The sequence below is a fragment of the Alexandromys fortis genome, unplaced genomic scaffold, assembly GCF_014885135.2.
Source record: "Alexandromys fortis isolate MF-2015 unplaced genomic scaffold, M_Fortis_MF-2015_v1.1 scaffold_91, whole genome shotgun sequence".
In the NCBI taxonomy this organism is placed as follows: domain Eukaryota; kingdom Metazoa; phylum Chordata; class Mammalia; order Rodentia; family Cricetidae; genus Alexandromys; species Alexandromys fortis.
This window is the reverse complement of record NW_026067968.1, coordinates 6174727-6189624: the sequence shown is the minus strand read 5'-3', so window position 1 is coordinate 6189624 and position 14898 is coordinate 6174727. Positions and strand designations below refer to the sequence as shown.

General features: G+C 41.6%; 1 protein-coding gene across 4 annotated transcripts in view; it reads right to left on the bottom strand.

The window, feature by feature from the left end:
- The window catches only part of Traf3 (TNF receptor associated factor 3), a 100416-nt gene that overhangs the window by 80004 nt on the left and 5514 nt on the right, over positions 1-14898 (bottom strand). The window contains exon 1 of one of the 4 annotated variants that reach the window (XM_050154712.1): positions 10216-10233. The exons of the other annotated variants lie outside the window; for them this stretch is intronic. The gene's annotated coding sequence lies outside the window, so the exon portion shown is untranslated. Of the gene's footprint in view, positions 1-10215; positions 10234-14898 lie in introns of those variants that run through there. 4 annotated transcript variants of the gene reach the window in all.

Genomic DNA, 14898 nt, shown 5'->3' with positions numbered 1-14898 from the left:
AACCAACTGAAGTACAGTCACTGATAAAAGTGAAAGTACACAGACAGAGACCCATCCTAGTGAGACAGTGGGCCATAACATCATACTAATGCTTCTGAAGCCAGAGCAAGTCTGAGGTAAGAGCTGTGAGAAGAAACACATTACCTGGTATTTTCTCTGCTACAGGAGGAAGATCCTCAAATAAACCCAATGGCCAGGCTGAGCACAGCCTTTTGAGACTGACAACACACTGGAAAACAAGGCTCTGAAGACCATTCTCTCCACAGGTAGCACTGGGTGGAACCACAGAGTTGACAGGTCTCTCTGGTACTACTGTGCCAGGCTGGCTAACCAGGTAGAAGAATCAGTACAAGTCTCAAGTGGCTACACCCTGAGCCTCAGCAACACCCTCAAGTGGAACTTGTCTGAAGTTAGTGTGGATTCTCCTTGAAGAGCTTGGGTGCCCCAGAACCCACAGACCAAGAACACGAGCCTCATACAGTACTTTCTTCTCCTTGCTATCATTTCCATGAACAACACTTAGTGCAGAGAAGCCAGTGTCTTCTGCACACCTGAAATTGCTTTAAAAAAATTAGTAATATCTCAGATGCTCACATCAGTTTACCATTTTTTAAGGTTATAACTTTCCCCAACACTATCTAAGAGCCATCACACTAATGTCAGTGAGTCTCTTGGCTTTCCACATTCCCCTTAATGGGGCTAGGGATAGTGGTTACAAGACTGAAATTTTATTGATTTATTTTTGTTTTTTGAGACAAGGTTTCTCTGTGTATCCCTGGCTGTCCTGGAACTCCCTCTGTAGAACAGGCTGCTGCCTTCCAAGTGTTGGGATTAAAGGAATGTACCATCCCCACCCAGCATGACTGAAATTTTTGATGAGACCAATTATCAAATTATTTAAACGAAAGGCACTACATAGGCATGTAGAGTAAATATGCCCCTAAGGGCCAAGGAAAAGTGAAGACAAATAAGAGATTAGAGAAGTGTCAATTTCTGTGCTCAAGGAAGTCCCAAATCCTTGCTGGGGCTTGATTTAAAAGTGAGGACTGTATGGTGGGCACAGAGCTATGTCGTACATTTTCCTGTCCTAAAAGGTCATTTTTCAGTGCACAGGAAGATTTCAGATATTTGTAACAGTAAAAAAAAAAAAAAAAAAAAAAAAAAAAAAAAAAAAAAAAAAAAAAAAAAAAAAAAAAAAAAAAAAAACACACATTTACACAAGAAAGTAAAACTCACATGAGTTTAAATAATAGAGTCCATAGAACCCAGGATTAAGAACAAGCTACTTCAGAATGCTGTATTCTTGGTCCTCTAAAAGGGCATAGGTCACATGTTTGTTTACTTTCCTCTGTCACTGGGAGGCTCCCAGAGTGGCCATTTTGGAAGATACTTATAATCATTTTCAATGCAATAGAAATGTCCCAATTATTTCCCTAGCCTAGGTCAACTGCAGAGTAAAGAATGTTAAGGATTCTCCAGAGAACTGAAGAGTCCAGGGCTCTATAAGGAAAATAAATAGGGAGGAAAGAAGGGGAGGAGTGAAGAAAAATATATAGCTCAATAAAAACAACTAAAAAAATTAAATCAGTGAAGGTTGAACCTGTATGAAGACAGGTACAAATAAATACTATTATTTCTGAATTTTCAATCAGCTATTCAGTGAACCTCATGTGGTCACCTGCTCAAAGGCAAGAGTTATATTGATGCATATTTTTATATTATATGTAGCCATCATCAAATGTTCACAAAGAAAATGACAGGGCTGAGCCGGGCGGTGGTGGCGTACGCCTTTAATCCCAGCACTCGGGAGGCAGAGGCAGGCGGATCTCTGTGAGTTTGAGGCCAGCCTGGTCTACGAAGGGAGTTCCAGGACAGGCTCCAAAGCTACAGAGAAACCCTGTCTCGAAAAAACAAAAAACAAACAAACAAAAAAGACAGGACTATAGACGTAGTCCAGTTGGAGGAATATTTACTTAGCGATCTCCAGCACTGCAAAAACCAGACATAGTAGCATATATGTCTATCCCCAGTGCCCAAAAGGGAGAGGCAGAAGGACTATAAATTCAGCTACACAAGTGCAAGGCCAACTTGGAACACAAGAGACTCTGCTGCTAGTAATTAATTAACTGAAAAATATGAAAATACAAAGAGAGAGAGAAATGGGAGACAACTCAAAGGCATTCTATAAGCAAGTCAGGACCCACTGGCTCCAACTCTCAGTATCAATCCCAGCAAGAATATTCCATTTCGAGTTCCAAGTTAGTCATTAGTTTCTAATTAAACACTTGTGCTAAATGCTATTTATTTTACTTTTTTGTTTAGAGACAGGATCTCACTGTATAGCCAAGGTTGGTTTGGGATTTGATACACTGCTCAGTCTGGCTATTTTAGTGTCTTGTCTTCCCAAGTACTAGGATTACAAGTATATGTCATCACACAAGGCTTAGACATTAGATAAACACATACATACCAGAGGTGAAGTAATTTAAGACCTATCTGATGGAGGTGGGTCTTGTATCTTATCTGTTGCTTTCATTGGTTAACTAATAAAGAAAACTGCTTGGCCTGATAGGACAGAAAATTAGGTAGGCGGAGTAGACAGAATAGAATGCTGGGAGAAAGAAGCCGAGTCAGTCAGTTTTCATGATTCTCTCACTCCAGATAGATGCAGGTTAAGATCTTTCCTGTTAATCCATCTTGTGGTGTTACACAGATTATTAGAAATGGGTTAGATCAATATGTAAGAGCTAGCCAATAAGAGGCTGGAACTAATGGGCCAGGCAGTGTTTAAAAGAATACAATTTCCGTGTAATTATTTCGGGTATAAAGCTAGCCGGGTGGCAGGACGCACCTAACTCATAATTCTGTTTTCAACAGTCCAAATTAGTCATAATCTCAGCTCATTCCTCCATTCTCTATGTGTACTCTGTCCCAGTTTCCACTCTAACACTAGTCCTCCTATGAAGCCTTTTTGTTAAAATTTCCCATGTAGTCTGAACAGGTTTCCTAGCCTGATCTAAGCATTAGCTTGATAGCTTAGCTTATGATCTGGGCGTTCTGTTTCCATTTTACTGACTTTTACACAAAGCACAATATTCCAAACTCAGCAGCTTAACACATGCAGAACTATAAATGTTTGATGGGCATATCCTACCTTCTCTCTCTGAACTGAAAAATACAATTTTAACCTTAAATAGCTTTGTTTGTTTTCGAGACAGGGTTTCTCTGTGCAACAAAGTTTAACAACTTTGTCAGACCAAAGGCCTGTGACAAAAAGCAAAGGAAGGAAGAATTTATTCTAGTGTACATCTGAGGATGCAGTCCACCTATCAGGGAAGGCATGGACAGGAGAATGAGAAGTCAAGTGCACTGTTGCAGTCAGCCAGAAAACTGAAAGAGAAATGTTGGTACTCAACTTGCTCTCTCCTCATGTGTGTGTATGTGTGTGCGCACATATACGTGTACATGTTTAAAAACTTAATTCAAAACTCTACCATGGGAAGGTGTCACCCACACAGAGTGGGTGTTCCCTCCTCAGCTAACCTCCAGAACCTCCTTCACAGACACACCAAGATCTGTTCCCTAGGTGACTTAAATCCTGTCAGGCTGAGCATCACAATTCCATGTCTCTTTAACTCGACCCCCAAATTATATATCACATTAAATCAAACATTCCTCCTTTAGCGCCTAAAGTTTGTTTTTAATCGCATAATGAAAATATATTTGGTCCATCTCTTCTTCTCTAAAAGTTCTCATAGTTTAACAATCCACAATTGCTCAAGTCTATTCTGAGACTCCAGACAATCTCTTACCTATGACTCCATTAAAAAAAAAAAAGTTTTAAAAAAAGTAGATAATTCCAATATACAATGGCACAAAATAAACATTTCCCATATCAAAATGGAGGACTGGGGGAAAAGCAGTGAGGCATCAGGTCAAAGCACGATCAATATCCCACAAGGAAAACATCAAATCCTGAGGCTCCCAGTCTAGAATGGGACTCTTAGTGGCATCATCTGGGCCCCCATGGGTTTGAACAGCAGTGAATTTTCAGTTGTGCCACCTGTCGCACACACAGCCTCTCTAGAGGACCTGCTTCAGGTGCAATTTAGGCTTTACCATCACAGCTTCCTACCCTGGCCTCTTTGGGCCTCACTGTAGGGAATCCAACCCTACCAGACATTGCTTGGCTTCAGCAGCTTTCTGGAACTTTGATATAAACTGCCTTCACTACTTCATAATTCTTGCATTTTTCATACCTGAAAACCACATGAACAAAAATGCCAAGTCCTGCTGCCAGCTGAAGATATAATTTAGCCCCCTTTTTCACAGCTATACTGGTTTCTCTATGCCTTGAGGGCTGAACCTGGGAGAACAATTCCCTAAGGGTCTGTTTTCATAAAAAGCAGAAAATCCCTTCCTTGGCTTTGGCAATTGGTGTCTCTTACAAATGAATTTGCATTTCCACTGATAAGAGCCCTCTGATGATGGGGGTCTACTCTCAGGGTATGGCTCCTCTACTGTCTCTGCATATCCTGAGGATTATTCGATGGTGTTTTATCTTTTCAATAAGTATAGCTGCTTCTTCCACACCAACCTCTGCTGAAATTTTAAACTTATTTCTTTTTCACCAAACCACACACATTATTTCTGTTCTTCTTCACTGTATATTTGAGAAAGAGTAGTGAACAGTAATCATGCCAGCCTTGATGTTATGCTCTTTTAAACCTTCCTACACAAACTGAGTGTGGTGGCAAATGACTTGAATACCACCAGCACTAGGGAGGTAGAGGTAGGAGGATCTCTTTGGCCAGCCTGATCTACATAGTGAGCTCCAGGACAGCTCAATAAACAAAAAACAAACAAGCAAAATCCCTACCCCAAACAGCTTATTGTATTTAAATTCAGTCTCACTCAAGTTTTTAGAGCATGGACAAATAGTAGCCAGAATTTTGGGGGGGGGGGGTGTAGGCACGAATATAACAAGAATGGTCACTAGCCCAGGTCTCAGTAGGGTCCTTAGCTCCCCTACAACCTACTAAGCAGTCTTTACCATCTGCCCTTCTAATAGCATTTGGTCTTCCACAGTTTTACCAGCATGGCCCATTAAGCCCTGGTTATAGTACCCCAGGGTTTTTCTAGCACACAACTCCAAACTCTTACACATTCTTCCCCCCAAACTAGTCACAAAGGCCTGTGAACCACATGGCCAGATCTACCCATGGCAACAGCCCACCTCCCATTATTGTTCTGTACTGACTACTTGCTCATCCCCATGGCCAAAGTCCTGACAAAAAGTAACTTAAGAAAAAGTATGTTTTACATAATGGTACAGTGTGTCCTGGCAGCCAAGGCACAGGTGTCAGCAGAATGAGGTAACTGGTCACAGAACATCTGCAGTAGAAAGGCAGAGAGAGAGATAAATGCTGGTGCTCAGGTGGTTCCTTCCTCTTTTCCTGTGTATTAAGCCCTGCCCCAGATCCACGTGTTGCAGTCACCTACATTCAAAGTTACTGTTAAAAGAAGTCACAGATAGACCTAGGGGCATGTTTCCTAGGTGATTCCAAATCCAGACAAAGTCAACATGAAGAGTAACCGTCACAGCCCTCTACCCTAACAGTCCAGACTCCACTCACTCACACAATGCACATGTCCAACACTCAGAAACAGATCCACTACATAAGCCGCGCGTGGTGGTGCATGCCTTTGATCCTAGCACTCAGATGCAGAAGCTGACACAGGGACATCTCTATGAATTTGAAGCCAGTCTCGTCTACATAGCAAGTTCCAGGCCAGCCAGGGCTACATAGTGAGAATGTTTTTATTTTTAAAAAAAGAAAGAAGGGAAAGAAGGAAGCAAGCAAGCAAGCTAGCTACTGAGCATGATGGCACGCATGTGTAATCTAGAACTTGGAAAATAGATTTAGGAGGAATTCAAGGTGATTCTTGGCTAACACAGTCCAAGGCCAACCTAGACTAAATGTGACCAAGTCTCAAAAAGTTTTTTTTTAAAAAAAAGTCATGCCTAGAAAAACAAAGGTCAAGGCTTTATAAATGGAGGTGTGGTCTCAAGGAAGACTTCTCAGATAGCTTTTCACAGGTTAAGCCATACCTGATGGGTTTTACTTCAAGCATAAGTGATTAAAACCTGATGCAGTTCCTAACAGCCCTAGAGAACAAGGAAAGGTTAACCACATTAGTTCATCTTAAGTCAAGACCAACCATGCCCTAAGCACCAGAATTGAGAAATAAGGCAAGCTGAGGGCATACACCAACTGTATGAAATGTTGTTGTCCTTGTACCTCCTTTACCATCCTCCCCAAAGACTAATTACCACCACATTGGTCAGGCCCGGGCCACAGTCACCAACCACACTGTGGTACAGAAAATCCTGAAGGCAATAGTGGACGAGGCAGGTACATGATATCAAGTAGCATGGCCAGAGGATTACAGAGAGCAAATATTTTGTCCAATATGATATTCCAAAAACTGGCAAATTTAAGATATTTAAAAAGAGAGAGAGAGAATGAAAAGCAGGCACCCTATTCAAAACATACATTTACAACTTTATTGTGGCAAGAGACCTCAGACCATGTAGACCTCAGAAGTCACAGGAGGGAAGTAAAAGAACCCAGGGTTCCCTGAAATTCCTCATCAGTCATTCTGGTGTATCACACACTCACAGAATATGCTTTTCATTCATGCTTTTTGCACTGAAGGCAAGGTGCCTAGAAGTGACTTGTTTGGGAAACACAGTATTAGTGGCTTCCCGGGCAGAATGTTGGATCTCTTTGGAAAGATGAAAGCAAGCATGACTCCTTCCTCATAGATTCCAACACACAATGGCATGAGAGACATACTTCTAGTTTCATTACTTAACTCTGTTCCCTCACTCCCCTGTGATATCATCATGGAAGCTCTTGCTCAGTGTTGCACCCATCGGCTAAAATAGGCTGAGAAGGCAAGAGCCACAAGAAATGAAACATCCATATTAGAGCTGATGCACACCTCTGTGCACACTAACTGATCCCATCCTTTTATGTAGAAACAGTCACAGGCTGATTCTAACAAGTCTCTAAGAAACTTGCTAAAATGATCTCCATGAAAAGGAATTTTATGATATGCAGATTTACCATTATTTTCTCAATTAAGTTGTTTTATGAACAGACAGAAATACTGGCCATGTGTGGTGGCACATATTTTTAATCCCAGCACTTAAGAAGCAAGACAGGCAGATCTCTGAGTCTGTAGGCCAGTCTGGTCTATAAAATGAGTTCTAGGACAGCCAAGGCTACACAGAGAAATCTAACTTGAAAAACCAAAAAGAACAGAGAGAAATGTTAATTTAAATTTCCCAACATGAATGTCAACTGATCATGTTAAATCAACTCATAGGAAAGAAAGGATCAAGGATCATAGACCCAAAGCTGCACCCAAACCACTGATCCAATCCTTAGACTATGATCACAAGTGAAAGACCAAAGGCCAATGCTAAGCCCACAATAGGGGTGCACTCTAAGATCCCTCCACTTGGAGTGAAAAGCAGGAGAACTGAAGTCAGCCTGGGTTATACAGCAAGGCCAGGGCTAGAAAAGGGAAAAGCAGTTCCTGATATGTGAATGACACATAGATCTTATACAGCAATTGCCCGCGTAAGAACGGGGACACTCCAAAGCTTGTTAATGCTTCTTTCAAAGGTGTGTGTGACAGCGCTGCTGAGAGTACCGTGCTACCAAGCATCGTACAGACAGTGGATGGGCACACATCTGCCACACTCTTCTCATTAACAAGATCCATCTACATCCCACCCTTTAAATTTGGAAGGGCTGAGGCAGGAATAACACTACACTGATTTCCAAACTCAGGCTTAAGAAAGCAGCTCTTAAGAAAGATCACTGTCTAGGAGGTCTGAGCAGCCACACTCAGCAATGAGTCCATTGACAATAACAGCAACAGACCTGAGACCACAAAGAGAAAGGAGAACAATGATCTACACTTTCCAACCACACAGGTATATTAGTGCAAACACTGGATCCTTAAAACCAGATCAGCAACCAGACAGACCCCAGTGAGTGACTTCAATCAGAGCTACCTGTAACAAAAGAACCAAACAATTGGGGGCTGGAGAGATGGCTCAGAGGTTAAGAGCACTGGCTGCTCTTCCAGAGGTCCTAAGTTCAATTCCCAGCAATCACATGGTGGCTCACAACCATCTGTACTGAGATCTATCGCCCTCCTCTGGCATGCGTGCATACATCGAGGCAGAATGTTGTATACATAATAAATAAATACATACATACATAAATAAAAAAGAACCAAACAATTGAAATACTCCTTTCCCCTACCAAGGCATCAAGGACGGAGTTCCCTTCCTGATTTTCTATTGATAGATACAGAACGATGGAGGTAATGTCCGCCATGATTTTCCCAGCTGTTAGCCATTAAAGGAAACAACTGACCTTACAGCCAATACTATAGTCATGTGTTGGGAAGTATGGGCAACAAGAAGCTATGTAGTATCATCACCATGCCTGCTTTGAATCCTCCTAGAATTTTCTTTCTTTCTTTCTTTTTTTTTTTTTTTTGTTTTTTTGTTTTTTTGTTTTTTGAGACAGGGTTTCTCCATCTTTGGAGACTCTCCTGAAACTCCCTCTGTGGACCAGGCTGACCTCGAACTCACAGAGATCCATCTGTCTCTGCCTCCTGAGTGCTGGGATTAAAGGTGTGCACCACCGCTCCTAGAATTTTCTATGTGACTGGAAATTGGGGAGACCTGGTAACAAAATTCTATATAAACATGTATACCTTTTGGTGCCTTGATAACAAAAGCAAAAGATATCAGAAGAAAACAAAATTACATAGCACTATTCCTTATGAACATAAGCACAAATGTCTGTAACTTGAGTTCCAGGAGTCAACACCTTTATACAGACATACATGCAGGCAAAAACACAAATGTGCAAAAATAAATCATTTTTAGCTGGGCAGTAGTGGCGCACGCCTTTAATCCCAGCACTCAAGAGGCAGAGACAGGTGGATCTCTGTGAGTTCGAGGCCAGCCTGGTCTACAAGAGCTAGTTCCAGGACATGCTCCAAAGCTACAGAGAAACCCTGTCTCAGAAAACAAAACAAAACAAAAAAAACTTCCTTACTTTAACAAAGAGCCTTTAAGGATTTGTGCTAACCCCTCCCCTACCCCAAGCTAGGAATCCATTCCAGGGCCCTACCAATTAAAGCTTTGTGTAAAGGATATTATCAACAAAATTTATGAAGCATTATACTAGATGGGAGAAAATAGTCACAAATTGTGTATCTAAAGGGTTTCATGTCTACAATATATAGAGCTCTTATAACTTAAGAAAAAAAGCAGCCCAATTAAAGCAAAGACCAAGGGCTTAGACATTTAAAAACTATATACTAAAGGACACCAAACACATAGAGAGCCCACTAGTCACCAAGAAATAAATCAAAATGACAACAACACAGTAATTCACACACTCGAACAACAGGAGTTAGTTTAGTGACGATGTGAAGAAACTGACACTGCTGGTGGGAATAAACTAAACTCAGGTGTGCAGTATGACCAATGCTCTGGGAGACACATCCAGAAGAAAAGAGGACACACACATACACTTAAACATCTGCTTACGGCAACATTATTCCTAACAGTAAAGAGGATGAACACTAATTGTTCGCAGACAGATGAACAGATAAAGTGCAAACACAGATGCTCGAGCACACACCTTAGAATAGTTAATTATATACTACATGAATTTTGTCTCAATGGAAGAAAATGTTGAACTACAATTTATGGATTTATTTAAACAATAGTTGACTACCAACCATATGCCAGAAACTCTCTTCATGAAGGTTATAAACATTTTTTTTTGCTGCAATAGAAAAGAAGCAAGTTAAGAGATTATGAGAAACATGGGCTATTTTAAGAGAGTTTATAGGAGACCTTTCAAGTATTCAAGACCTGAATAAATCACAAAACACTATTCCTATTAAATGGAAAAGAAAAAATCAAAATAAAACTTATCAAAATTCAATCATATGCAAAAAAATGCTTTCTTAAAAAAAAACAGGGATATCTAAATATAGATGTTCCTTTTATGCAAATTAATGTGACTTTGGTTTCCAGACATTTTACCTTCTGTTCAAAAAACTTCCTTAGCTGGACATGGTAGTTTAGCCTTTAAGCCCACCACTCACCCTCAGGAGGATGAGGTAGAACTGCAATTCTCAAGGTCAGTCTTGACTATAGAGACCTCGTCTCAAAAAACTGAAAAAAAGAAAGGAGGAAGGGGGGGAGAGAGGGAGGGAAAATAAAATAAAATGGGGGATGGATAGTTTCTTCATAGTTCAATAATGCTCCACCACACCATATATAATGATACTCTTCTGACACAGCCCAGAGATCTTGCCTTTCACCTTGTTGAAAACATGCATAAAAGGAAGAGCGAGCACTTATCACTTCATTTATATTATTTTCTTTAAACAGATCTTTATTTTATTTTATTTTATTTATGGTTTTTCGAGACAGGGTTTCTCTGTCGCTTTGGAGCCTGTCCTGGAACTAGCTCTTTTTTTTAAAAAAAAAATATTTATTTATTTATTATGTATACAATATTCTCTCTGTGTGTATGCTCGAAGGCCAGAAGAGGGCACAAGACCCCATTACAGATGGTTGTAAGCCACCATGTGGTTGCTGGGAATTGAACTCAGGACCTTTGGAAGAGCAGGCTTAACCTCTGAGACATCTCTCCAGCCCCTGGAACTAGCTCTTGTAAAGCAGGCTGGCCTCGAACTCACGGAGATCCACCTGCCTCTGCCTCCCGAGTGCTGGGATTAAAGGCGTGTGCCACCCCCCTGCCCTCCCCACCCCCTACTCCCCCCACCCCCCCACCCCGGCTTGAGACAGGTCTTTAAATATACCAAGCTGACCTCAAACTGATTCTGTAGCACAGGCTACACAATCTGTGGATTGCTGTGGATGCTATAACAACAGAGGGATTCGTCACTGTGATGTTAGTTTCTTGTCCCCCATTACTTATCACTTCTTTTTTTCAATGTTTCTGTAAGTGGGTGTACACACATGAGTGAAGATGCCCTTGGAAGACAGACACATCTGATCCTCCTGTAGCTGGAGTTACAAGCAGTTGTGAGTCACTGGCACGGGTGCTTGGAATTGAGCTCCGGCCCTCCGTTAAAAGCAGTGCATGCTTTTAACTGCTGACTCATCTTTCCAGTACTTCCATTACTTCTCATTTTATACCTCACGATTAATTTTCTACTGTAAAACACACATAAGACTTACCATCTCAGCCATTTTATTAAACATATAGTTTGGTGATGTGAAATCAATCATAATGTACAGCTGTCACCAGGACCCATCTCCAGGACTCCGCATGCCACAGATGAGAAAATGGAGTTTAGAGATGACAAGTAACTTGACATGACAGTCAGCTAGAGGAATAACCAGAATTCCATAGGTGTGTAAGTATGTGCAATGCATATATGCCTGGCGCCAGATCCCCTGAACTAGAGTTAAGAATGGCTGTGAGACATCAGGTGGGTGCTGGGAATTGACTCCAGGTCCTCTGGAAGAACAAGCTAGTGCTCTTAAGCACTGAGCCATCTCTCCAGCCACAAATGTGTCTTACTTTCATTCACACTTCAGGCTAAACAGAGAGAGAGAGAGAGAGAGAGAGAGAGAGAGAGAGAGAGAGAGAGAGAGAGAGAACAATCCCCTCTTCACAGCTAGGTGGTGGTGGTGCAAACTTTTAATCCCAGCACTCAGGAGGCAGAGACAGGTGGATCTCTGTGAGTTGGAGAACAGCCTGGTTTATATAATGAATTCCACAACAGCCAAAGATACACAGAGAAATCCTGTCTCAGAAGTTTGTCATCTCAATCTCAGAGATTGGTCAGAGATACACCAGAACTTCCCTGAACCTCGAAAAGGGTTGGGAAAATTTTGGACTCATCGAGATCCTTGCTCACATACTACTGCCAGTTACCTACTTTTGTCTAAAACAAAAGATTAAGCCTCTATCAACCCACAGACTTGGGTTGTGCCATGGTGTCCAGCTGTATTTCTATGACTCCCAGCCCTCCCTGGAGTAGGAACATGGCGATGGAACAAAGCCTGCACTCTGACCCAGCAGTCTCTGGTCCTTCCTAGTTCCAATCAAACACTTCACAGGGTACTAGCTGAACAGTCAGATCCTCTGAAGCAGCCAACATCACTTCCCTGCTAATTGGGAAAAAGCTTCTTTCTTTTAACTTCTATTCCCATGAGCCATCTGTAGTCAAATACATTTGAGATAAATGGGTGCTGAGCTATAACCTGATGCTCTTTACAGAGTGACCAGGCCTCAGGGACTTGTTCACCACTAACAAGCTAATGTTTGTAAACTCTGTAAAAGGCATGAGGACTAAATACTATCATTAGTACTAGACTACTGGTTTAAATGTAAACTAAGAGAGATAAAGAGGAAAGAAAACACATTAGTAAATTAGGTTAGGGACTGCTAAGATAAATGTAATATCTGAACCACAAGAGTAAACCATATCCTAATTGATATTTTTTTCACTGTTGGGATGAAACCCGGGGTTTTGCATGTAGTAGGCTCTACCACTGAGCTACAACCCCAGTCCCTAGATATAGGCTTGTTAAAGAATACAAGCACACTGGTGCTGCTCTAAGAAACTGGACTAAAACGCAGAAAAGGAATGAAAACTGACTAGGGAGGAGAGAAGCTAATACAGCCAAGCAAATGTCAGCAGAGAAAGACTGCATGAAAAACTGCTCAAACAATCCACAATGTGCCTGAAAAAAACACTAAACAGGAACAAAAGAAAACCTACACTCACAAAGCAAAACCAAAAGAACCTACAACTGAATGAAATCTACAACTGCACTGTAGCCATGTGCAGTAACACATGCCTGTAAACCCCAGCACTTGGGGACAGAGACAGGAAGATTGGAAATTCCAAGATAACCTGGGCTACATGGTAAATGTGAGGCCAAAGTGAACTGCACAGGGAGACTCCGCATCAGAAGACAAGCACAATAAACTACCCGGCCGAAAAGGCCCACAGGTGAAAACAGGACCTCTAAGAAGACCGGCTCTTCCTTTCTTTTCCTTTCCTGTGAGGGGCACAGTTACAGCCTCAACAGCTGGGCCCCTCTTCATGTTCCCTTTCCCAGGAAGGGCAGCCATGGAATCAATTCAGACTCACTGGGCTTCAACTCCACGGTACTTCCTCTTCGTTTGTGCTGTCGTATTTTGAATTCAGCACCAAGAGAATCCTGCACAGCATGTGGTCCAGACCCCACAGCACCCACCACACCATGCTGTCACCAAAGGGTTATTCTAGTTTGGCCATGGCCTACAGACTCCGTGAGGGCAGAGACCACTCGGTATCTTACCTGACCTTTTAGTTTTAGCCACAGCAGAGTACATGCTCGAAAAAAGGTAAGAAAAACAAAGTTTGATTAAATACAGTTTGAAAGATCATTTTCAAAACACCTAGGAACAAAAAGTATTTCAAATGTGTGGTGAGATCATAGGGGCTCCAAAGACAGCCACAAATAAACACAATGCATCTTTTGGAGAATCAATTCTACTAAAGATTAGAAGCACAGTATGTTTATATTAAAACAAATTACTGAGTACAATGTATAATTTACATAAAGATAAAATTTCATGTGCTTGCCCCATTCCTACTAGAGATAAAGTCCTAGAGAAAAGTCTTCTGAACCTATACCCTTAATTTACCCTACAGCAGACTGCACTAATCCAACAAGCAGAGAATTTAATTTCCATGTAAATTTAGGACTTCTGAGCATTAGTGGGGAAAGCACTCCTTTCCCTGTTCTTCCAAAAAAATTAGACGTTTATATCAGGGCGGTGGTGGTGCACGCCTTTAATCCCAGCACTCGGGAGGCAGAGGCAGGCAGATCTCTGTGAGTTCGAGGCCAGCCTGGTCTAGAAGAGCTAGTTCCAGGACAGGAGCCAAAAGCTACAGAGAAACCCTGTCTCAAAAATCAAAAAAAAAAAAAAAAATTAGACGTTTGTATCAAAGAAGTTTCCCTGCCAAGATTAATGGTGCACACCTTTAATCTCTGTACTCTGGAGGCAGACACAGACAGAAATACTTGTGAGTTTGAGGCCAGCCTGGTCTAGATGGCAAGTTCCAGGACAGCCAGAACTACATAAAGAGCGTGTTTCAAAAACAGTAGTAGTTTCCCACTGCAAAACTCCCTCTAATGTATCAGAGCAGCAGAACAAGACAGTGGGCCAGGAAAACGATCACGGGAGGCATTGGGTTTGTCCAACTATGAAACACTGTGGTCCTCTGTTATGTCCTTCTCTTCCTACCTTGCAGAATCTAAATAGAAACATTCACCATGTACCTGTTGGAAGAACAGGTGTCACAAGCACCTAATTATAATTACCTCGTGTGCAAGTCTCCAAATGGGCATTAGCCTTCCAGAATAAAAGTTAACCTTAGAAAACCACATCAAAACTATTATAACTCGTTGGTGGTGGTAGTTCACGTCTTTAATCCCAGCATTCTGGAAGCAGAGACAGATGGATCTCTGTGAGTTCAAGACCATTCTGTTCTACAGAGTGAGTTCCAGGACAGAATCCAAAGCTACAGAGAAACCCTGTCTTAAAAAATGAAAAAAAAAAAAAAGTATTAAAACTCATCAGGCCGGGCGGTGGTGGCGCACACCTTTAATCCCAGCACTTGAGAGGCAGAGGCAGGTGGATCTCTGGGAGTTCGAGGCCCGTCTGGTCTACAAGAGCTAGTTCCAGGACAGGCACCAAAGCTACAGAGAAACCCTGTCTCGAAAAACCAAAAAAAAAAAAAAAAAAAAACTCA